The sequence below is a fragment of the Ranitomeya imitator genome, chromosome 2 (assembly GCF_032444005.1).
Source record: "Ranitomeya imitator isolate aRanImi1 chromosome 2, aRanImi1.pri, whole genome shotgun sequence".
NCBI classification, from domain to species: domain Eukaryota; kingdom Metazoa; phylum Chordata; class Amphibia; order Anura; family Dendrobatidae; genus Ranitomeya; species Ranitomeya imitator.
In genome coordinates this window covers 459,871,261-459,897,422 of record NC_091283.1, presented here as the reverse complement: position 1 = coordinate 459,897,422, position 26,162 = coordinate 459,871,261, and positions in this window count along the sequence as shown.

Below are 26,162 nucleotides of genomic sequence, written 5' to 3'. Positions count from 1 at the left end.
ATAAAATGATTTTTTCAGGAAGAATTTAGAAACCAAATAAAATAAAATGATTTTTTCAGGGAGAATTTAGAAAACAAATAAAACAAAAAAAGGCTTTCTATGGCCCACTGAGTGAGAGATGACGCACACAGGAGTCAGGAGTGGCACACAAGCCCAGAGGCCAATATTTATCTCCCATTGATTGATGTAGTGATTTTTTCAGGTAGATTTTGGAACCCAAATCAAGCTAAAAAAATAATAGGCTTTCTATGGCCCACAATTGGAGAGAGAGAGAGAGATGGCACACCCAGGAGTCAAGACTGGCACACAAGCAGAAAGGGCAATATTAATCTCCCACTGATTTTTTTTTTTTTTTTTTTTTTTTCAGGGAGACTTTAGGAAAAAAAAAATTGAATAAAATGATTTTTTCAGGAAGAATTTAGAAACCAAATAAAATAAAATGATTTTTTCAGGGAGAATTTAGAAAACAAATAAATCAAAAAAAGGCTTTCTATGGCCCACTGAGTGAGAGATGACGCACACAGGAGTCAGGAGTGGCACACAAGCCCAGAGGCCAATATTTATCTCCCACTGATTGATGTAGTGATTTTTTCAGGTAGATTTTGGAACCCAAATCAAGCTAAAAAAATTATAGGCTTTCTATGGCCCACAATTGGAGAGAGAGAGAGAGAGAGAGAGAGATGGCACACCCAGGAGTCAAGACTGGCACACAAGCAGAAAGGGCAATATTAATCTCCCACTGATTTGTTTTTTTTTTGGTTTTTTTTTCAGGGAGGCTTTAGGAAAAAAAAAAATAGAATAAAATGATTTTTTCAGAAAGAATTTAGAAACCAAAGAAAATAAAATGATTTTTTCAGGGAGAATTTAGAAAACAAATAAAACAAAAAAAGGCTTTCTATGGCCCACTGAGTGAGAGATGACGCACACAGGAGTCAGGAGTGGCACACAAGCCCAGAGGCCAATATTTATCTCCCACTGATTGATGTAGTGATTTTTTCAGGTAGATTTTGGAACCCAAATCAAGCTAAAAAAATTATAGGCTTTCTATGGCCCACAATTGGAGAGAGAGAGAGAGATGGCACACCCAGGAGTCAAGACTGGCACACAAGCAGAAAGGGCAATATTAATCTCCCACTGATTTGTTTTTTTTTTGTTTTTTTCAGGGAGACTTTAGGAAAAAAAAAAAATTGAATAAAATGATTTTTTCAGGAAGAATTTAGAAACCAAAGAAAATAAAATGATTTTTTCAGGGAGAATTTAGAAAACAAATAAATCAAAAAAAGGCTTTCTATGGCCCACTGAGTGAGAGATGACGCACACAGGAGTCAGGAGTGGCACACAAGCCCAGAGGCCAATATTTATCTGCCACTGATTGATGTAGTGATTTTTTCAGGTAGATTTTGGAACCCAAATCAAGCTAAAAAAATAATAGGCTTTCTATGGCCCACAATTGGAGAGAGAGAGAGAGAGAGATGGCACACCCAGGAGTCAAGACTGGCACACAAGCAGAAAGGGCAATATTAATCTCCCACTGATTTGGTTTTTTTTTTTTTTTTTTTTCAGGGAGACTTTAGGAAAAAAAAAATAGAATAAAATGATTTTTTCAGGAAGAATTTAGAAACCAAAGAAAATAAAATGATTTTTTCAGGGAGAATTTAGAAAACAAATAAAACAAAAAAAGGCTTTCTATGGCCCACTGAGTGAGAGATGACGCACACAGGAGTCAGGAGTGGCACACAAGCCCAGAGGCCAATATTTATGTCCCACTTTTTTTTTTTTGTTCCAGGGAAAATTTATAAACCCAATAAAAAAAATAATAAATAGGCTTTCTATGGCCCACTATCTGAGAGACAGAGAGAGATGGCACGCTTAGGACTGGCACACAAGCCCAAAGGCCAATATTAATCTCCCTTTTTTTTTAAGGGAGAATTTATAAAACCAAAAAAAAATAAATAAATAGGCTTTCTATGGCCCACTATTTGTGAGAGAGATGGCACGCTCAGGACTGGCACACAAGCCCAGAGGCCAATATTAATCTCCCACTTTTTTTTTTTTTTCCAGGGAAAATTTATAAACCCAATAAAAAAAAAAATAAATAGGCTTTCTATGGCCCACTATCTGAGAGAGAGAGATGGCACGCTTAGGACTGGCACACAAGCCCAAAGGCCAATATTAATCTCCCACTGATTGATTTATTGATTTTTTCAGGTAGAATTTAGAACCCAAATAAAGCAAAAAAATAAAAAAAATGGGCTTTCTATGGCCCACTGAGTGAGTGATGATGCACACAGGAGTCAGGAGTGGCACACAAGCCCTGAGGCCAATATTTTTCTCCCACTGATTGATGTAGTGATTTTTTCAGGTAGATTTTAGAACCAAAATCAAGCAAAAAAATAAATAGGCTTTCTATGGCCCACTGAGTGAGTGATGATGCACACAGGAGTCAAGAGTGGCACACAAGCCCTGAGGCCAATATTTTTTTCTCCCACTGATTGATGTAGTGATTTTTTCAGGTAGATTTTATAACCCAAATCAAGCAAAAAAATAAATAGGCTTTCTATGGCCCACTGAGTGAGAGATGACACAGACAGGGATGGCACTCTAGCAGAAATGTCAATCTTAATCTCCCACAAAAAAAAAAAAACAAAACAGGGAGTGTCCTTCAATTACTATCTCCCTGCAGTAATCTCAGCCAGGTATGGCAGGCAGCAATAAGGAGTGGACTGATGCACAAATTAAATAAAAAGTGTGTACAAACCAAAAAGATAGCTGTGCAGAAAGGAAGGAACAAGAGGATTTGTGCTTTGAAAAAAGCAGTTGGTTTGCACAGCGGCGTACACATAGCAATGCAGCTATCAGGGAGCCTTCTAGGGCAGCCCAATGAGCTACAGCGCTGAGGGGGAAAAAAAAAAAAATGTAGCTTCCACTGTCCCTGCACACCGAAGGTGGTGTTGGGCAGTGGAAATCGCTACAGCACAAGCGGTTTGGTGGTTAATGGACCCTGCCTAACGCTATCCCTGCTTCTGACGAAGCGGCAGCAACCTCTCCCTAAGCTCAGATCAGCAGCAGTAACATGGCGGTCGGCGGGAACTCCCCTTTATAGCCCCTGTGACGCCGCAGACAGCAAGCCAATCACTGCAATGCCCTTCTCTAAGATGGTGGGGACCAGGACCTATGTCATCACGCTGCCCACACTCTGCGTTTACCTTCATTGGCTGAGAAATGGCGCTTTTCGCGTCATTGAAACGCGACTTTGGCGCGAAAGTCGCGTACCGCATGGCCGACCCCGCACAGGGGTCGGATCGGGTTTCATGAAACCCGACTTTGCCAAAAGTCGGCGACTTTTGAAAATGAACGATCCGTTTCGCTCAACCCTAATGGCCACCAAAAGGATCTAGCCACTAACTCTCTGGTACCAGAGATTCCAGGATGACCAGCCAACACCGAACAATGAACCTCAGAGATAACTTTATTCGTCCACCTATCAGGGACAAACAGTTTCTCCGCTGGGCAACGATCAGGTTTATCAGCCTGAAATTTTTGCAGCACCCGCCGCAAATCAGGGGAGATGGCAGACACAATTACTCCCTCTTTGAGGATACCCGCCGGCTCAGATACACCCGGAGAGTCGGGCACAAAACTCCTAGACAGAGCATCCGCCTTCACATTTTTAGAGCCCGGAAGATATGAAATCACAAAGTCAAAACGGGCAAAAAACAATGACCAACGAGCTTGTCTAGGATTCAACCGCTTGGCGGACTCGAGATAAGTCAAGTTCTTATGATCAGTCAAGACCACCACGCGATGCTTAGCTCCTTCAAGCCAATGACGCCACTCCTCGAATGCCCACTTCATGGCCAGCAACTCTCGATTGCCCACATCATAATTTCGCTCAGCAGGCGAAAACTTCCTGGAAAAGAAGGCGCATGGTTTCATCACTGAGCAATCAGAACTTCTCTGCGACAAAACAGCCCCTGCTCCAATCTCAGAAGCATCAACCTCGACCTGGAACGGAAGCGAAACATCTGGTTGACACAACACAGGGGCAGAAGAAAAACGATGCTTCAACTCTTGAAAAGCTTCCACAGCAGCAGAAGACCAATTGACCACATCAGCACCTTTCTTGGTCAAATCGGTCAATGGTTTAGCAATACTAGAAAAATTGCAGATGAAGCGACGATAAAAATTAGCAAAGCCCAGGAACTTTTGCAGACTTTTCAGAGATGTCGGCTGAGTCCAATTATGGATGGCTTGGACCTTAACAAGGTCCATCTCAATAGTAGAAGGGGAAAAGATGAACCCCAAAAATGAAACCTTCTGGACACCAAAGAGACACTTTGATCCCTTCACAAACAAAGAATTAGCACGCAGGACCTGAAACACCGTTCTGACCTGCTTCACATGAGACTCCCAATCATCCGAGAAGATCAAAATGTCATCTAAGTACACAATCAGGAATTTATCCAGGTACTCTCGGAAGATGTCATGCATAAAGGACTGAAACACTGATGGAGCATTGGCAAGTCCGAATGGCATTACTAGATACTTAAAATGGCCCTCGGGCGTATTAAATGCAGTTTTCCACTCATCGCCTCGCTTAATACGCACAAGATTATACGTATCACGAAGATCTATCTTGGTGAACCAACTAGCCCCCTTAATGCGAGCAAACAAATCAGATAATAATGGCAAATGGTACTGAAATTTAACCGTGATCTTATTTAGAAGGCGGCAATCTATACAAGGTCTCAGTGAACCATCCTTCTTGGCTACAAAAAAGAACCCTGCTCCTAATGGCGACGATGACGGGCGAATATGCCCCTTCTCCAAAGACTCCTTCACATAACTCCGCATAGCGGCGTGCTCAGGCACAGATAAATTAAACAGTCGACCTTTTGGGAATTTACTACCAGGAATCAAATCGATAGCACAATCACAATCCCTATGCGGAGGTAGGGTATCGGACTTGGGCTCATCAAATAAATCCCGGTAATCAGACAAGAACTCAGGAACCTCAGAAGGGGTGGATGACGAAATAGTCAGAAATGGGACATCACCATGTACCCCCTGACAACCCCAGCTGGACACAGACATGGATTTTCAATCTAATACTGGATTATGGACTTGTAGCCATGGCAACCCCAACACGACCACATCATGCAGATTATGCAACACCAGAAATCGAATAACCTCCTGATGTGCAGGAGCCATGCACATGGTCAGCTGGGTCCAGTACTGAGGCTTATTCTTGGCCAAAGGCGTAGCATCAATTCCTCTCAATGGAATAGGACACTGCAAGGGCTCCAAGAAAAACCCACAATGCCTAGCATACTCCAAGTCCATCAAATTCAGAGCAGCGCCTGAGTCCACAAATGCCATGACAGAATACGACGACAAAGAGCAGATCAAGGTAACGGACAGAAGAAATTTTGACTGTACCGTACCAATGGTGGCAGACCTAGCGAACCGCTTAGTGCGCTTAGGACAATCAGAGATAGCATGAGTGGAATCACCACAGTAGAAACACAGCCCATTCAGACGTCTGTGTTCTTGCCGTTCAACTCTGGTCAAAGTCCTATCGCACTGCATAGGCTCAGGTTTAAGCTCAGGTAATACTGCCAAATGGTGCACAGATTTACGCTCGCGCAAGCGTCGACCGATCTGAATGGCCAAAGACATAGACTCATTCAGACCAGCAGGCATAGGAAATCCCACCATGACATCCTTAAGGGCTTCAGAGAGACCTCTTCTGAAAATAGCCGCGAGCGCACCTTCATTTCACTGAGTGAGTACAGACCACTTTCTAAATTTCTGACAATATACCTCTATCTCATCCTGACCCTGACACAGAGCCAGCAAATTCTTCTCTGCCTGATCCACTGAATTAGGCTCATCGTACAGCAATCCGAGCGCCAGGAAAAACGCATCAATATTACTTAATGCAGGATCCCCTGGCGCAAGGGAAAATGCCCAGTCCTGAGGATCGCCGCGCAAAAAAGAAATAACAATTCTCACTTGTTGAACTGGATCACCAGGAGAGCGAGGTTTCAAGGCCAGAAACAGTTTGCAATTATTTTTGAAATTCACAAACTTGGCTCTATCACCATAAAACAAATCAGGAATAGGAATTCTTGGTTCTAACATAGGCTTCTGAACCACCAAATCTTGAATCTTTTGTATATTTATAACGAGATTATCCAATGAAGAGCACAGACCCTGAATATCCATGTCCACACCTGTGTCCTGAACTACCCAAATGTCTAGGGGAAAAAAAAGGCAAAACAAAGTGCAAAGAAAAAAAAATGGTCTCAGAACTTCTTTTTTCCCTCTATTGAGAATCATTAGTACTTTGGGCCTCCAGTACTGTTATGAAAGGTAATTCAGTACCACAATGGACATAGAGGTCAGCGCACATACAGTGACCTGGCAATAACCCAAAAAACAAGAACGAGCTCTGAGACGTGGGAACTCTGTTGACCGCAATCCCTAATCCTCTCAAACCACACTAAAGGCAGCCGTGGATTGCGCCTAACGCTCCCTATGCAACTCGGCACGGCCTGAGAAACTAGCTAGCCTGAAGATAGAAAATAAGCCTACCTTGCCTCAGAGAAATATCCCCAAAGGAAAAGGCAGCCCCCACATATGACTGTGAGTTAAGATGAAAAGACAAACGTAGAGATGAAATAGATTTAGCAAAGCGAGGCCCAACTTTCTGAACAGAGCGAGCAAAGGAAAGGTAACTTTGCGGTCAACACAAAACCCTACAAAAACCACGCAAAGGGGGCAAAAAGACCCTCCGTACCGAACTAACGGCACGAAGGTACACCCTCTGCGTCCCAGAGCTTCCAGCAAGTAGGAAAAAACAAATAGACAAGCTGGACAGAAAAAAACAGCAAACAAATAGCAAAGAATAACTTAGCTATGCAGAGCAGCAGGCCACAGGAACGATCCAGGAGGAGACAGGTCCAATACTAGAACATTTAGAACCTAGAGGTACGCCCCCTGCTGGCCGAGAGGGCATTTATGTTTAGGGCTTTTTTCCAATACTAGAACATTGACTGGAGGCCAGGATCAAAGCACTAGGTGGAGTTAAATAGAGCAGCACCTAACGACTTCACCACATCACCTGAGGAAGGAAACTCAGAAGCCGCAGTACCACTTTCCTCCACCAAGGGAAGCTCACAGAGAGAATCAGCCAAAGTACCACTAGTGACCACAAGAGGGAGCTCTGCCACAGAATTCACAACAGTGAAGATGTCGGGGCCTCCACCCTTGCCTTATCTCCTGAATTAGCCCTCCGTCTGTTGTCTTCCCCCACCCTTGGGAAGAGGGGCGCTACTGTGCGTCGTAGTACACTAACCCGACATACAAAATATTCACTCACATATAACAGAGGAATGCATCGGGGCGTGGCGGTAGGGGAATAAACCAAAATCAAGAAGGATAAGGAATTACCACTAGTGATGAGCAAGTGTACTTGTTGCTTGGGTTTTCCCCAGCACACTCGTGTGACCTCCGAGTAATTATGACTGCTCGGAGATTTAGTTTTCATCACGGCAGCCGAATGATTTACAGCTACTAGCCTGCTTGATTACATGTGGGGATTCCCTAGCAACCAGGCAACCCCCACATATACTGGAAACACTGACTATTTTATTCTGTGTGGTGAGGTGACAGGTTTCACACGTACTGGAGACACTTTCACTTGCAGACCCATTTAAATTTATGGGGCTGCGCACATGTCCGAGTGACTCATACATGGACATGTCTATTTTTTTAGGGAGCACAGATGTCAAAACGTACCGCACACGTGCACGTGGATGACATAAGGTGTGTAATCCATATGGCATCTGTGTGACACGCACAACAAGGATAGAATGCAGCAAAGAAAATACAGATTTTTAGGTGTTAGATGTGCAAAGATAGAGAATAGATATGTGAACTATGGTAACCTTACCGACGTCACAGCTGTCAAGTTCTCGCGCTGTGCAGCGTGAGAACCGGCAGTGGCTGCAGGGTCAGTCTATAGAGTTTTATTCTCTGAACAGGTGCCATACACTGGTCAAAGAAGACTAGGGTCATCATGGGACCTACATATTAACTTTGGACCACTGAGGTTATTTTGGTTATTGGCAAAAAAGTGAATTTGTCAGGGGGTGATTTTTTTTTTTTTTTCACAAATAAAGTGCTTTTTTGTGTGTGTTTATTTATTTTGACTACAGGGTTAGTAGCGGAGGTATCTGACAGACATACATAAAGCTGACATCAACCCCAAAACCATTACCCCAATTTACAACACACCAGGGCAATCAGGAAGGGCAGAGGCTAAGCGTGAGAATTGGCGTATCTAATGGATGCACCATTTCTGGGGTGACTGAGAGCTGGTTTTATCAGGCGGGGAAGGGGACAATATCCATCGACCTTCCCAGCCTATTAATATCAGGCCGCAGCTGTCTGCTTAGCTTGTGCTGGTTATTACACATAGAGGGACCCCACATGATTATATTAGGGACCCCCTTTTTAATAAACAGAAAAAGCTAAGCAGACAGCTGTTAGCTGATAGTAATAGGCTGGGAAGCTCCATGGTAATTGGGCCTTTTCCAAACTAATAAGATCAGCTCACATTTGTCTGATTTCCCTTAGCAGATTATTAAAAATAAGGGGGACCCAACGCCAATTTTTTTCATTTATTTTTTTTACCTAAATGAAAGTACAGTAAACTAAACACGCACTACATTAATTCTATATCTCATAAATATCTTTTTCTACACTATATCTATCTCTTCTCTATCTTTGCACATCTAACACCTAAACATCTATCTTTTCTATTCTGCATTTTATTCCAGTACGTGTCTCACTGATGGTGCACACTGATGGTACACCCAGACAGCAGGACATGTGAAGGGGGCCTAACACAGAGTCTATAGTAGGCAAATGGTGTAAAATTTTGAATGAAACCCAATTACAAACAAAATATTTATCCTTAGTTTTGTCGTCACCACGTAATGTGGGACATTCTGACATTGTGCCTGATCCAAATTAAAAATAAGAATAGTGGCGGGTGCACCACTAGAATATAAGCAAGTATATAATGAGGTAACAGGGTGCTACATTAGACATGGAAACAGCAAATATAATCAAAGAAGAAAAAGAGCCAAAAAGAACGTGCACACCTACTACAAAATATATAGCAAAATATAGAATAAATTTTATTACAAGCAAAGACACCATACAAATATAAAATCAATAAAAAAACTGTACCAAAGTACACAACACCCCCATATAACAGCCTATGCAGGAAATGCAAAATCTGCAAAAAACACGCTAAATATACTGTACCAATAAACACCTTGTTCACAAGAAATACAATATGAGGTATACCAACATGAATGTTTATAACAAAGATACACAGACCAAGCCCTCTAAAGAACACACACACACACACACACACACACTATAGGCGTCCCTATATGTGTCTTAAATGAAAACAAATGAAAGGGCATATAGCGTGTACACATATATAATATGCTGGTGGCCCTGAAAGGGTGAAAGGAATGCTGCAAATGAGTTAAATCTCGAAAAGTACGAGCCTGCAAATGAACCCTGGGAACCACAGAGAGTAGAGAGAAGCTCAAGTAAATCAGGCAATAAATACAACCTGGAGCCCGGTCATGTATCTGGCAAAAAAAAATGGACCACAGAGAGAGCAGGAAACAATGTGCAATGCTGAAAAGTGAAGGCAGCAAGGAAAATAGTCCACAAAACACCCAGGCATATCAGGGCCAAAAGGTGGGGTGTGGGATTTCGCGATGACATGTACAAGGAAGCCAGAAGTAGACCTGCTCCTGCTGTGGATCGTCTGTGAGGTAAGTATGAAAAACGTTTTTGTTTTTCTTTGTACAATGAATTAAATGAGTGAGGGTAGGGGGAGGCGGACTGCACATGATGAAGTGTGTCTGAGGGGGGGACTGCATATGATGAAGTGAGGGGGATGGGGGCTGCAAGTGATGAATGGGGGACTGGAAATAATGAAGTAAAGGGGATGGGGGACTGCAAATGATGAAGTGAGGGGGACTGCAAATTAAGTGGGGGGTATGGGGGATTGCAAATGATGAAGTGAGGGGGCTGAGGGACTAAATCATGAAGTGAGGTGGGAGGGGGACTGCAAATCATGAAGTGAGGGGGGATGGGGACTGCAAATCATGAAGTGAGGGGGTATGGAGGACTGCAAATGATGAAGTGGGAGTAGGGTGACTGAAAATGATGAAGTGATGGGAGAACAGGGGACTGCAAATGAATTTAGGAGGGAGGTGGGGAGAGCAAATTATTAATTGAAGGTGGGGTTGGGAAGAGTAAATGATGAATTTTGAGTTAGTCAGTGGGGGCACAGTGGCGGATTATAATTTATATTTGTAATGGTGGGTTGCATAATAACTAATGATATATTAATGGTGAGTGCATGTCTGTATTCAGCTGTGTAGTGTGAAGACGGAAAAAGTGAGGAATGTGCTCTTGAAGCAGGGCAATAGGTAACTGTGTTATTTTATGCAGAGAAGAGTCCTGGCTGGAAGAAGTGATGGCGGTCTGCGCTGCATGAATAAGAGAAGCAAAGATAAAGGACTTCAGCTAGAGACATCACTGGTGAGTCAGTGTGTTACCTGTACACTGACACTATTGTTGTGAATTCTGTGGCCAAGCTCCCTCCTGTGGTCAAGAGTGGTACTTCGGCTGGTTCTGTCTATGAGCTTCCTTTGGTGGATGAGAGTTTGTACTGCGGCTTCTGAGTTTCCTTCCTCAGGTGATGAGGTTAAGTCGTTAGGTGCTGCTCTATTTAACTCCACCTGGTGCTTTGATCCTGGCCTCCAGTCAATGTTCTAGTATTGGTCTTGCTTCCTCCTGGATCGTTCCTGTGGCCTGTCTTCCTGCATAAGCTAAGTTCTGCTTGTGTTACTTTTGTTTGCTATATTTTCTGTCCAGCTTGCTATATTGTTTTTTTTTGCTTGCTGGAAGCTCTGAGACGCAGAGGGAGCACCTCCGTACCGTTAGTCGGTGCGGAGGGTCTTTTTGCCCCTCTGCGTGGTTGTTTGTGGGTTTTTGTGTTGACCGCAAAGCTATCTTTCCTATCCTCGGTCTATTCAGTAAGTCGGGCCTCACTTTGCTAAATCTATTTCATCTCTGTGTTTGTATTTTCATCTTACTCACAGTCATTATATGTGGCGGGCTGCCTTTTCCTTTAGGGAATTTCTCTGAGGCAAGGTAGGCTTATTTTTCTATCTTCAGGGCTAGTTAGTTTCTCAGGCTGTGCCGAGTTGCATAGGGAGCGTTAGGCGCAATCCACGGCTACCTCTAGTGTGGTGTGATAGGATTAGGGATTGCGGTCAGCAGAGTTCCCACGTCTCAGAGCTCGTCCTATGTTTTTGGTAATTGTCAGGTCACTTTGTGTGCTCTAAACTTCAAGGTCCATTGTGGTTCTGAATTACCTGTTCATAACAGTACTGGAGGCCCAAAGTACTAATGCTTTTCAATAGAGGGAAAAGAGAAGTTCTGAGACCATTTTTTTTTCTTTGCACTGTGTTCTGTCTTTCTTTTCCCCTTTACATCAGGGTGGTTCAGAACACAGGTGTGGACATGGACATTCAGGGTCTGTCCTCGTTGATGGATAATCTCATTATAAGTGTACAGAACATTCAAGATTTAGTGGTTCAGAATCCTATGTTAGAACCTAAAATTCCTATTCCTGAGTTGTTTTCTGGAGATAGAGCTAAGTTTTTGAATTTTAAAAATAATTGTAAACTATTTCTGGCTTTGAAACCCCGCTCCTCTGGTGACCCAGTTCAACAAGTTAGGATCATTATTTCTTTAATACGTGGCGACCCTCAAGACTGGGCATTTTCCCTTGCGCCAGGAGATCCTGCATTATGTAATATTGATGCGTTTTTTCTGGCGCTCGGATTGCTGTACGACGAACCTAATTCAGTGGATCAGGCAGAGAAAAATTTGCTGGCTCTGTGTCAGGGTCAGGATGAAATAGAGATTTATTGTCAGAAGTTTAGAAAGTGGTCCGTGCTCACTCAATGGAATGAATGTGCGCTGGCAGCTATTTTCAGAAAGGGTCTCTCTGAAGCCCTTAAGGATGTCATGGTGGGATTTCCTATGCCTGCTGGTCTGAATGAGTCTATGTCTTTGGCCATTCAGATCGGTCGACGCTTGCGCGAGCGTAAATCTGTGCACCATTTGGCGGTATTATCTGAGCATAAACCTGAGCCTATGCAGTGCGAAAGGACTTTGACCAGAGCTGAAAGGCAAGAACACAGACGTCAGAATGGGCTGTGTTTCTACTGTGGTGATTCCACTCATGCTATCTCCGATTGTCCTAAGCGCACTAAGCGGTTCGCTAGGTCTGCCACCATTGGTACGGTACAGTCGAAATTTCTTTTGTCCGTTACTTTGATCTGCTCCTTGTCTTCCTATTCTGTCATGGCATTTGTGGATTCAGGCGCTGCCCTGAATTTGATGGACTTGGAGTTTGCTAGGCGCTGTAGGTTTGTCTTGGAGCCCTTGCAGTGTCCTATTCCATTGAGAGGAATTGATGCTACGCCTTTGGCCAAGAATAAGCCTCAGTATTGGACCCAACTGACCATGTGCATGGCTCCTGCGCACCAGGAGGATATTCGCTTTCTGGTGTTGCATAATCTGCATGATGTGGTCGTGTTGGGGTTGCCATGGCTACAAGTCCATAACCCAGTATTAGATTGGAAATCAATGTCTGTGTCCAGCTGGGGTTGTCAGGGGGTACAAGGTGATGTTCCATTTCTGTCTATCTCATCATCCACCCCTTCTGAGGTCCCAGAGTTCTTGTCTGATTACCGGGATGTATTCGATGAGCCCAAGTCCAATGCCCTACCTCCGCATAGGGATTGTGATTGTGCTATCGATTTGATTCCTGGTAGTAAGTTTCCTAAGGGTCGACTGTTTAATTTATCTGTACCTGAGCACGCCGCTATGCGGAGTTACGTGAAGGAGTCTTTGGAGAAGGGTCATATTCGCCCGTCATCGTCGCCATTGGGAGCGGGGTTCTTTTTTGTGGCCAAGAAAGATGGTTCGCTGAGACCTTGTATTGATTAACGCCTTCTTAATAAAATTACGGTCAAATTTCAGTACCCCTTGCCGCTGCTGTCTGATTTGTTTGCTCGGATTAAGGGGGCTAGTTGGTTCACCAAGATAGATCTTCGTGGTGCGTATAATCTTGTGCGTATTAAACGGGACGATGAATGGAAAACAGCATTTAATACGCCCTGTGACAAAACACTCTGGGATCGCCTTTGCTGGGGTCAAAGGACACGTGGTTTGTGCATTGAATCTGAGGCGTACAGCAGGTTTCTGAGCAGGCTGACCTCAGGTCAGATTTATTAACGTGAAAGCAACACAAAAAACAAAACATAAAAATAAACCCTAGCCTGTCCGGCACTAACTAAACAAATACGTTGCTATCTCAACAACTGGGGGGGCTTCTCCCACCCAGCTAACATCATACAGATCTTGAGCAGAGCTCTTCACTCACGTTTGTCTCACACAGGCAGGCAATCTGTGTGCCCCAGGCAGACACTGGAAACACCCAGCTGGTCATCTTTTATTCCTGCAATCATTAACCCATTAGCACCCTGAAGATACTGAGTGGCCTAATTCACATAGGACAAACACCTGGGCGAGATATACCTGCCTCCATCTACCACACCAGCATGAGTCTTACATATCCCCCCCCCCTTGCTCAGACCACTCCGGTCGAGCAAGAACACTTTTGAAACAGTGCACTCGGGATAGGGCATCGGCGTTCCCCATCTGCACCCCAGGTCGGTGCTCCACCGTAAAAGAGTAAGCCTGCAGGGCAAGGAACCACCTGGTTACCCGACTATTACGGTCCTTGTGGAGGTGCATCCACTTGAGAGGGGCATGGTCTGTGACCAGCCTAAACTTCCTACCAGCCAGGTAATACTTGAGGGAGTCGAGAGCCCATTTAATGGCTAGGCACTCTTTTTCAACCACCGCATACCTCTGCTCATGTACATTCAGTTTCCGACTGAGATAGAGGACCGGGTGTTCGACTCCGTCCCTCACCTGGGAAAGTACAGCTCCGACACCAGTATCAGAGGCATCAGTTTGTACCACAAACTCGCTGCTGAAATCAGGAGTCACTAGTACGGGCTGAGAGCACAAAGCCCGTTTCAGGCTGTGGAAGGCCTCTTCAGCAGCTGAGGTCCATTTTACCATGACGGAACCCTTCCCCTTGGTAAGATCCGTCAAGGGAGTAGCCATGGCTGCAAAATTGGGTATGAACCGGCGATAATAGCCGGCAATCCCCAGGAAAGCCTGCACTTGTTTCTTGTTCACTGGTTGTGGCCAGCCCTGAATTGCCTGTATTTTGTCGATCTGGGGTTTAACCACTCCTCGGCCAATCACGTAGCCCAAGTATCGGGCTTCTTCAAGCCCGATGTGGCATTTCTTGGGGTTTGCCGTTAAACCTGCATCTCGCAGGTCATCAATCACGGCTTGTACCTTCTGGAGATGAGTTTCCCAGTCCATGCTGTAAATTACGATGTCATCCAGGTAGGCAGAAGCGTACTGTCTGTGAGGCCTCAAGACTCGATCCATCAATCTCTGGAACGTTGCGGGAGCTCCGTGAAGTCCAAACGGCATATAGACATACTGGAACAGACCTTCCGGTGTAGCAAATGCCGTCTTCTCTCTGGCCGCCTCGGCCAGAGGAATCTGCCAGTACCCCTTTGTTAAATCCAGGGTCGTAATGTATCGGGCTTTACCAAGCCGGTCGATCAACTCATCGACCCGGGGCATAGGGTACGCATCAAATTTAGAAACTGCATTCAGTTTCCTAAAGTCATTACAAAACCGGATGGAGCCATCCGGTTTAGGTATCAACACAATTGGACTGGACCAGGCGCTGTGTGACTCCTCAATGACTCCTAAGTCCAACATTGCCATCACTTCCCGGGAGACGGCTTCACGGCGGGCTTCCGGAATCCGGTAGGGCTTCACATGAACAGTGACGCCAGGCTCTGTGACAATCTCATGTTTCACCAACTTCGTCCGGCCAGGTTTTTCGGAGAAAAACTGTCGGTTCTGTAACAAAAATTGCTTAACCTCAGATTTTTGTCGTTCTGAGAGAGTCTCAGCAACCTGCACCTCTGGTACAGTAGGTGAACAAACCGGACGGGGCAGATCCGCCGTTAGGGCAGAGCGGTCTTTCCAGGATTTTATCAGATTCACATGATAAATCTGTTCCGGTTTTCTCTTACCCGGCTGGTACACTTTATAGTTCACTTCACCAAATCTTTCTCGGACCTCAAATGGGCCCTGCCATTTCGCCAGGAATTTACTATCCACCATAGGGATTAGGACCAACACCCTATCGCCGGGTGCAAATGTACGGACCTTAGCGCCTCTATCATAACTTTGCCTCTGGGCTCCCTGGGCCTGTAACATATGGTCCCTAACAATGGGCATGACAGCGGCAATACGATCCTGCATTTGTGTTACATGGTCGATCACCGTTTTAAAGGGAGTGACTTGACCTTCCCAGGTTTCTTTTGCGACGTCCAGCAGTCCCCGGGGACGACGGGCGTACAACAGTTCGAAAGGCGAAAATCCTGTGGAAGACTGGGGAACTTCCCTAATGGCAAACAGCAAATAGGGTAACAAGTAATCCCAGTTCTTCCCATCTTTGTCTATCGCCTTCCGGAGCATCTGTTTTAAGGTTTTGTTGAAGCGCTCAACCAGGCCATCTGTTTGAGGGTGATAGACAGACGTACGCAACGGGTCTATTTGTAAGAGCCTGCAGAGCTCCTTCATTACCCTCGACATAAAGGGAGTCCCCTGGTCGGTGAGTATCTGTTTTGGAATTCCCACCCGACTAAACACTTGTACCAATTCCTTGGCGATCGTCTTGGTAGCTGTGTTACGCAAAGGGACGGCTTCCGGGTAACGAGTGGCATAGTCCACGATGACGAGGATATGTTGGTGCCCACGTGCGGATCGGGGAAGGGGCCCAACCAAATCCATCCCAATTCTCTCAAAAGGGACCCCGATGATAGGAAGGGGTACCAAAGGGCTACGGAACTGAGATTTAGGGGCCGCGATTTGGCACTCTGGACAGGACTCACAATAGTTACGCACATCACAATGTATTCCAGGCCACACAAAACAATGCAATATCCTTTCTGTGGTTTTCTGTACCCCCAGATGTCCCCCCATTATATGTCCGTGGGCCAAATCCAGTACCTTCCGCCGATAAGGTTTGGGTACCACTAACCGTTGCACTGTGTCTTCCCCTTTTTTTTCTACCTGGTAGAGCAAATCATTTTCAAGAACCATATACGGGTACGCTAGCCTAGTGTCAGGTTCTACGGGTATCCCATCTATCATTTTTACATTTTTCCTAGCCGGAGTCAGGGTAGGATCTTTCATTTGCTCGCTGTGGAAGTCATCCACCTGGACTCCCAAATCTGGCAGGCAGGGTGCCGGATGGCTGTCTGCCTCCGCCTCTCGCTGAGGTTCCTCAGTTTCCTCTGTTTCCCCCACCATGACGGAGAAGGGGTACTGAAGGTTAGATTCACTAACCTCCCCAGCAACATCTTCCTGTGGGGTCTCCTCTAGGGACTCGGGACCTCCAGATGGCATGGGAGAAGATTCACGGGTACAGCTACCATGAAGGAGTAACTGATTCTCCCACAACTGCCAGAAATAGGGAAAATCCCTGCCCAGGATTACATCATGTAACAATGTGGGAACGAGTCCCACTTTGTGCTGCACTGACCCATAGGGAGTAGAAATCCATATGACCGCTGTTAAGTACGAGCGGGTGTCACCATGCACACACGTCACAGAAAACTTGTCAGACGGACCAGACGGAAGTGCCACCAGACTAGCTTTCACCAGAGTCACCACACTTCCAGAGTCTAGTAATGCCACAACATTTTTCCCATCAACAGATAATTCACACAGGTGTTTCACTGTATCATTTTGACCCGCATTCACACTCACTAGCTGTGTAACCAAAGACATGCGTTTTCTAGAGTCTATAACGTCGCACTGCATGGGTTCAGCGGTAACAGGACAGTTCGCAGAAACATGACCCTTCTCATGGCAGCGGAAACACCTAACAGGTCCCCTACTGAGACCACCGTCCAATACTCTTGGTCTCGGAGTGCGAGCAGTCCCGGACTCCTCCCCCACAGTTTTAAGCGATTTTCCTTCACCCGTGGTCCCTGGAACAGTCTTACCGGTTCCACGAGGAGGAGGCACAGTCCGGGGTTTGGCGGTGTCGTCGGGAAGTCCTTCTGCCACGGAATAACGCTCGACCAACTCCACAAGTTGATCCGCTGTCGTGGGATTTCCTTGGCTTGCCCACCTTTTCAGCGCTGGGGGTAGTACTCTCAGGTACTTGTCCAGGACAACCCGCTGGATTATTTCGGGTATTGTCAGTACCTCGGGTTGCAGCCATTTCTTTGTCAAGTAGATCAGGTCGAACATCTGAGACCGCGCTGGTTTATCTTGCTGGTATGTCCACTGATGTACCCTCTGTGCACGGACAGCCGTCGTCACACCCAGCCGGGCCAGGATCTCAGCTTTCAGCTTCTCAAAGTCCTGAGCGACCTCCGGGTCCAAATCATGGTAAGCTTTTTGGGCCTCGCCGGAGAGAAACGGGGCAATCAAATCGGCCCATCGTGCCTTCGGCCACTTCTCTCTCAATGCCGTCCGCTCAAAAGTTGTCAGATATGCCTCGACGTCATCTTCTGCAGTCAGCTTTTGCCAGTATCGACTCACATGGATCCTTCTGGACTCTGCTTCCGGGTCAGCGTCAGGCATGCTCACCAGGCGCTACGCCACCTGTTGGAGAAGTTGGCGGTCTGCAACCGTCATGTCCAGTAACTCCTTCAGCTGTGCGGCCATCAAGCGATTAGCTTCGTGCTGTGCGGCAGTGGCCTGCTGCTGTACGGCAGTGGACTGTACTAAGGCTTTCACCACGTCTTCCATGCTGTCGCCTGTGCCACGGTATGCCCGCGTTCTCCACCACAATGTGACAAAACACTCTGGGATCGCCTTTGCTGGGGTCAAAGGACACGTGGTTTGTGCATTGAATCTGAGGCGTACAGCAGGTTTCTGAGCAGGCTGACCTCAGGTCAGATTTATTAACGTAAAAGCAACACAAAAAACAAAACATAAAAATAAACCCTAGCCTGTCCGGCACTAACTAAACAAATACGTTGCTATCTCAACAACTGGGGGGGCTTCTCCCACCCAGCTAACATCATACAGATCTTGAGCAGAGCTCTTCACTCACGTTTGTCTCACACAGGCAGGCAATCTGTGTGCCCCAGGCAGACACTGGAAACACCCAGCTGGTCATCTTTTATTCCTGCAATCATTAACCCATTAGCACCCTGAAGATACTGAGTGGCCTAATTCACATAGGACAAACACCTGGGCGAGATATACCTGCCTCCATCTACCACACCAGCATGAGTCTTACAGCCCGAAGGCCATTTTGAGTACCTGGTTATGCCATTCGGGCTTTCTAATGCTCCATCAGTGTTTCAGTCCTTTATGCATGACATCTTCCGAGAGTACCTGGATAAATTCCTGATTGTACACTTGGATGATATTTTGGTCTTCTCGGATGATTGGGAATCTCATGTGAAGCAGGTCAGAATGGTGTTCCAGGTCCTGCGTGCTAATTCTTTGTTTGTGAAGGGGTCAAAGTGTCTCTTTGGTGTTCAGAAGGTTTCATTTTTGGGGTTCATTTTTTCTCCTTCTACTATCGAGATGGACCCTGTTAAAGTTCAGGCCATTTATGATTGGACTCAGCCAACATCTCTGAAGAGTCTGCAGAAGTTCCTGGGCTTTGCTAATTTTTATCGTCGCTTCATCGCTAATTTTTCTAGTATTGCTAAACCGTTGACTGATTTAACCAAGAAGGGTGCTGATATGGTCAATTGGTCTTCTGCTGCTGTGGAAGCTTTTCAGGAGTTGAAGCGTCATTTTTCTTCTGCCCCTGTGTTGTGCCAACCAGATGTTTCGCTTCGTTCCAGGTCGAGGTTGATGCTTCCGAAATTGGAGCAGGGGCTGTTTTGTCGCAGAGAAGTTCTGATTGCTCGGTGATGAAACCATGCGCCTTCTTTTCCAGGAAATTTTCGCCTGCTGAGCGAAATTATGATGTTGGCAATCGGGAGTTGCTAGCCATGAAGTGGGCATTCGAGGAGTGGCGTCATTGGCTTGAAGGAGCTAAGCATCGCGTGGTGGTCTTGACTGATCACAAAAACTTGACTTATCTCGAGTCTGCCAAACGGTTGAATCCTAGACAGGCTCGTTGGTCGCTGTTTTTCTCCCGTTTTGACTTTGTGGTTTCGTACCTTCCGGGCTCTAAAAATGTGAAGGCGGATGCCCTGTCTAGGAGTTTTGTGCCTGACTCTCCGGGTTTGCCTGAGCCGGCGGGTATTCTCAAAGAGGGGGTAATTTTGTCTGCCATCTCCCCTGATTTGCGGCGGGTGCTGCAAAAATTTCAGGCTAATAGACCTTGTAATGTATAAGAATTAGATCTGTCTCTTTAAGAAAGCGAGGGCGGGAGTTGAGTGTAGTTTCAGTTTCAGTTCTGGCCTGAGGAGGAAAATGTTATGCTGCTGTTATGCTGTGTGCTGGAGGAAATGAGAAGAATAAACTACAGTTAAAGCTTACTCTCTATTAAATTCCTTACACCGTGTGGACATTACAACTGGCGACGAGGATGGGATAGAATCACCTGCTTCTGTGAGTACTGACCCCTGCTTTACTGCTTCACACGCCAGCGCCACTGAGAGACTCCAACATGGCTGAATACTTGCACATGTTCGCACAGTTTGATATGACTGATGTCACTAATCTCTCTCATAACTGGAGAAAATCGTTAAATCGATTTGAGAATTTCCTGGAAGCAATAGATATAAAAGAGGAGAACAGAAAAAAAGCTGTGTTCCTGCATTGTGCTGGCACAGGAGTCTATGACATATACAGCACATTACCAGCAGCGGAGACAGACACGTACAGCAAATGCTCCAAAGCTCTCACTGACTACTTCAACCCTAAACAAAACATCAGATATGAAAGATACAAGTTCAGGATTGCTAAGCAGCTTCCAGAAGAATCCATAGACACCTATGTCACCCGGCTAAAAGAACTAGCACATGGGTGTGCGTTTACTGACGTAGATGATGAAATCCTAACTCAAGTAATTGTCACCTGCTCGTCTAATACCATAAGGCGTAAAGCTCTGCAGCAGGATCTCTCTCTGCATGATTTACTCAAGATGGCCCGTGCTATAGAGATAGCAGATCATCAGGCAAGTGCAATGGAGAGTGGGGATAATTTGCACGTGCATAATCTCAAACATAACAGTGCACAAGGCAAACAGGCCCCGCAACAGAAGAAATGTTATAGCTGTGGACAAGATTTCCCTCACCACATGAACAAATGTCCAGCTATAGGACAAACTTGCAGTAAATGTGGAAAAGGGAACCATTTTGCAGTTGTCTGCAAATCAGCGCCCAACAAGTCTCCTCTGTCAATTACAAAGCCTGCAAATATAGAAATGGTAAATCAGGATATAGGAGAAGTGTCTGTGGCTGAGAACTATGTGTTCACGACGTCTGCCACTGGCTCAGTGCAGTCTCCATGTATTACACTCACCATCTGCAACACGGATATCACCTTTACCATAGATACAGGAGCTTCGGTGGATATCATAGACAGCAATACTTATGAACAGTTGAAAACAAAGCCAGTCTTACAGCAAGTGCATACTAAAATCTTTCCATATGGATCTAAAACACCTCTAGTTACAATGGGACAATTTGATGCTGAACTTAGCTATAAAGAAAATAGGCAGAAAACCACTTTTCACACATTACAAGGATCCGGAGGCTGTCTTCTCAGCTATCACACTGCCTTGAAGCTAGGACTCATCCAGATTGTTCATACCATAACCGACCCTGCGGACCTGGATGTACAAGCCATGGTGAACAGTTTTCCCTCCCTATTTAGTGGATTAGGAAAATTAAAGGACTCTCAAGTGCATCTTCATGTGGATGACAGTGTCCGTCCAGTAGCCCAGGCTCACAGGCGTATTCCATTTCACCTGAGAAAGAAGGTAGAAAAGGAACTCCAATTACTCATGGATGATGATGTCATTGAAACTGTTTCTGGTCCCACTCCGTGGGTCTCTCCACTTGTGGTAGTTCCAAAACCAAAGACTCCAGAGCAGGTAAGACTGTGTGTTGACATGCGCCTGCCAAACACTGCTATTCAAAGGGAAAGACACATCTCACCCACAATTGATGACATTATTAATTTATTAAATGGAGCAACTGTTTTTTCAAAGCTCGACCTCAATAAGGGCTATCATCAATTAGAATTGAGTCCAGAATCCAGATACTTAACAACATTTTCCACCCATGTGGGTCTCAGAAGATACAAAAGATTGACGTTTGGGGTCTGCTCAGCAGCAGAAATTTTTCAAGATACGATAAGGAGCGTCATTCAACATATTCCAAATGCCTTTAATTACAGTGATGACATACTGGTTTTTGGGAAAACTCAAGCTGAACATAATCGTGCTCTATATGCTATCTTTGAATGTCTGCTCTCTGCTGGACTCACTTTAAACAAAGAAAAATGCGAATTTGATAAAAATTCATTGGAGTTTTATGGTCACATTTTCTCGGCGGAAGGAGTACGACCTGATCCCAAGAAAGTGGAATCCATCAGAGCAGCTTCAATTCCACAGGATGCCAGTGAAGTGCGCTCTTTTCTTGGAATGGCAAGTTACTGTGCTAGATATATTCCAAATTTTTCGACAATCAGCACTCCATTAAGGGAATTTACGAAACAAAATTGCGTTTTTCAATGGTCCCAAGACTGTCAGGCCTCTTTTGAAACAATCAAAAAGGAACTCTGCTCAACAACCACCATGGCCTATTTTGATCCAGCTCTTCGAACCGAACTGATTGTGGATGCTAGTCCCGTGGGACTGGGTGCAATTTTAGCACAATACAAGGATGACAATCAAAGTCCCCACATCATTTCTTATGCAAGTAAAAGCTTAACAAGCACTGAAAGAAAGTATTCACAACCTGAAAAAGAAAGCTTGGCAGTCGTCTGGGGATGTGAACACTTTCACTTATTTCTCTATGGCGCTCCCTTCACCATTGTCACAGATCATCAAGCTCTCCTTACAATTTTTGGAAATCCCCGAGCTAAAATGCCAGCACGGATTGAACGATGGGGTCTACGTCTACAGGACTATAATTACAAAATTGTTCACAAACCTGGAAAATACAGCAATCCGGCTGATTATCTCTCAAGACATCCCACGAATGATGATTTACCTGTGCATTCCTCCATTGAAGAATACATCCACTTTGTTGCAGCTCACACCGTGCCAAAAGCACTTTCTGTTGATCAGTTTGTGAATACGACAACAAGTGACAAGACACTCTGTGCCTTAATACAAATTATTCAAAATAGAAGGTGGCATGAAATTCAAAAGAAAAAATTTCCTGAAGATGGGATTGATCTGAAAGAGTTAAAACTATTTTCAAATGTACGTGAGGAATTATCAGTCACTGAAGATCAACTCATCCTTCGTGGTACCAAACTGGTTGTACCTAAGGCCTTGCGCAACCTAGTCATACAGATAGCACACGAAGGTCATCTAGGAATTGTTGGCACAAAAAAGTTACTCAGAGAAAAAGTGTGGTTCCCAAATATGGATAAATTGGTGGAAGAGAAGATTGGACATTGCTCCACTTGTCAATTAATTACTCCATCATCAACTCTAGAGCCATTACAAATGTCTCCGTTACCCACTGCTGTATGGGAGGAAGTGGCAGTCGACATACAGTATATGGACCATTACCAAATGGCCAATACATTCTAGTAACAATTGATGAATATTCTAGATACCCTGTCATTTCATTCATCTCTTCAACGTCTGCTAATAGTGTCATACCAGAACTGGACGACATATTCTCTGCATATGGTATTCCAAGAGTGGTCAAAACAGATAATGGACCTCCATTCAATGGACATGTGTTTGCACAGTTTTCTGAATACTTGGGGTTCGGCCACAGAAAAATCACACCTTGCTGGCCGCAAGCTAATGGAATCGTAGAACGTTTCATGCGCACCATGGGGAAACGAATCAAGGCAGCTAGCCTGGAGCACACCCCACTTAAACAGTCACTATACAAATTCCTGCGCAATTACCGCAACACGCCACATTCCACTACTAATGCTGCGCCATCTCATCTAATGTTCAGCAGAACTCTTCGTACACGGATCCCTGATGTGACCAGTCATCCCTTACCAAATGACTCTTCAGTGCGATCAACGGATTTCTTTAACAAGCAAGCCATGAAACATTATGCAGACAGAAGGCGACGGGCACAGCCATGTGCTATCAAAAGAGGTGATATGGTTGTTGTGCGTCAAAAATCAACCAACAAAACCTCAGCTGTATATAGTCCTGCAAAATATAATGTTACTGAGAGAAAAGGCAGTATGGTCACGGCTGAGCGAGACGGACACTCCATCACTCGAAATTCCTCACATTTTAAAATCATACCGCAGAACAATGGTAATGAACTCCCACCAGTGGAAGATTTGATACCCGACGGTGGAGAGGACCAACAAGAGGTGACTGATCCGTCAGCACTGGACACCGCCAATGAACGCAGACATTACCCTACACGGGAAAGAAGGGCTCCATCGAGACTTATTGAAGAGATATAGTTTAAAAAAAAGGGGAATAAGACAATACAGACATATGGTTTTTCTTGGACATTTTTGTGTTGTTACATTGTCAATATTTGTTTTAGGTTGCTAATATATGTATATAAAAAAAAAAAAAAAAAAAAAAAGGGGGATGATGTAATGTATATGAATTAGATCTGTCTCTTTAAGAAAGCGAGGGCGGGAGTTGAGAGTAGTTTCAGTTTCAGTTCTGGCCTGAGGAGGAAAATGTTATGCTGCTGTTATGCTGTGTGCTGGAGGAAATGAGAAGAATAAACTACAGTTAAAGCTTACTCTCTATTAAATTCCTTACACCGTGTGGACATTACAGACCTGACCGTTGCCCAGCGGAGAAACTGTTTGTCCCTGATAGGTGGACGAATAAAGTTATCTCTGAGGTTCATTGTTCGGTGTTGGCTGGTCATCCTGGAATCTTTGGTACCAGAGATTTGGTGGCTAGATCCTTCTGGTGGCCGTCTCTGTCGCGGGATGTGCGTTCTTTTGTGCAGTCCTGTGGGATTTGTGCTCTGGCTAAGCCCTGCTGTTCTCGTGCCAGTGGGTTGCTTTTGCCCTTGCCGGTCCCGAAGAGGCCTTGGACACATATCTCTATGGATTTTATTTCGGATCTCCCCGTCTCTCAAAGAATGTCGGTCATTTGGGTGGTTTGTGATCGCTTCTCTAAGATGGTCCATTTGGTGCCCTTGTCTAAATTGCCTTCCTCCTCTGATTTGGTGCCATTGTTCTTCCAGCATGTGGTTCGTTTACATGGCATTCCAGAGAACATCGTTTCTGACAGAGGTTCCCAGTTTGTTTTGAGGTTTTGGCGAGCCTTTTGTGCTAGGATGGGCATTGATTTGTCTTTTTCCTCGGCTTTCCATCCTCAGACAAATGGCCAGACTGAACGAACCAATCAGACCCTGGAAACATATCTGAGATGTTTTGTTTCTGCTGATCAGGATGATTGGGTGTCCTTTTTGCCTTTGGCTGAGTTCGCCCTTAATAATCGGGCCAGCTCGGCTACTTTGGTTTCGCCGTTTTTCTGCAATTCTGGGTTCCACCCTCGTTTCTCTTCAGGGCAGGTTGAGTCTTCGGACTGTCCTGGTGTGGATACTGTGGTGGATAGGTTGCAGCAGATTTGGACTCATGTAGTGGACAATTTGACTTTGTCCCAGGAGAAGGCTCAACGTTTCGCTAACCGCAGTCGCTGTGTGGGTCCCCGACTTCGTGTTGGGGATTTGGTTTGGTTGTCATCTCGTTATATTCCTATGAAGGTTTCCTCTCCTAAATTTAAGCCTCGTTTCATTGGTCCATATAGGATTTCTGAGGTTCTTAATCCAGCTTCTTTTTCCATCCATAACGTGTTCCATAGGTCATTATTGCGGAGATACGTGGCACCTGTGGTTCCATCTATTGATCCTCCTGCTCCGGTTTTGGTTGAAGGGGAATTGGAGTATATAGTGGAGAAGATTTTGGATTCTCGTGTTTCGAGACGGAAACTCCAGTATCTGGTTAAGTGGAAAGGTTATGGTCAGGAAGATAATTCCTGGGTCTTTGCCTCTGATGTCCATGCTGCCGATCTGGTTCGTGCCTTTCATGTGGCTCATCCTGGTCGGCCTGGGGGCTCTGGTGAGGGTTCGGTGACCCCTCCTCAAGGGGGGGGTACTGTTGTGAATTCTGTGGCCAAGCTCCCTCCTGTGGTCAAGAGTGGTACTTCGGCTGGTTCTGTCTATGAGCTTCCTTTGGTGGATGAGAGTGGTACTGCGGCTTCTGAGTTTCCTTCCTCAGGTGATGAGGTTAAGTCATTAGGTGCTGCTCTATTTAACTCCACCTGGTGCTTTGATCCTGGCCTCCAGTCAATGTTCTAGTATTGGTCTTGCTTCCTCCTGGATCATTCCTGTGGCCTGTCTTCCTGCATAAGCTAAGTTCTGCTTGTGTTACTTTTGTTTGCTATATTTTCTGTCCAGCTTGCTATATTGGTTTTTTTTGCTTGCTGGAAGCTCTGAGACGCAGAGGGAGCACCTCCGTACCGTTAGTCGGTGCGGAGGGTCTTTTTGCCCCTCTGCGTGGTTGTTTGTAGGTTTTTGTGTTGACCGCAAAGCTATCTTTCCTATCCTCGGTCTATTCAGTAAGTCGGGCCTCACTTTGCTAAATCTATTTCATCTCTGTGTTTGTATTTTCATCTTACTCACAGTCATTATATGTGGGGGGTTGCCTTTTCCTTTGGGGAATTTCTCTGAGGCAAGGTAGGCTTATTTTTCTATCTTCAGGGCTAGTTAGTTTCTCAGGCTGTGCCGAGTTGCATAGGGAGCGTTAGGCGCAATCCACGG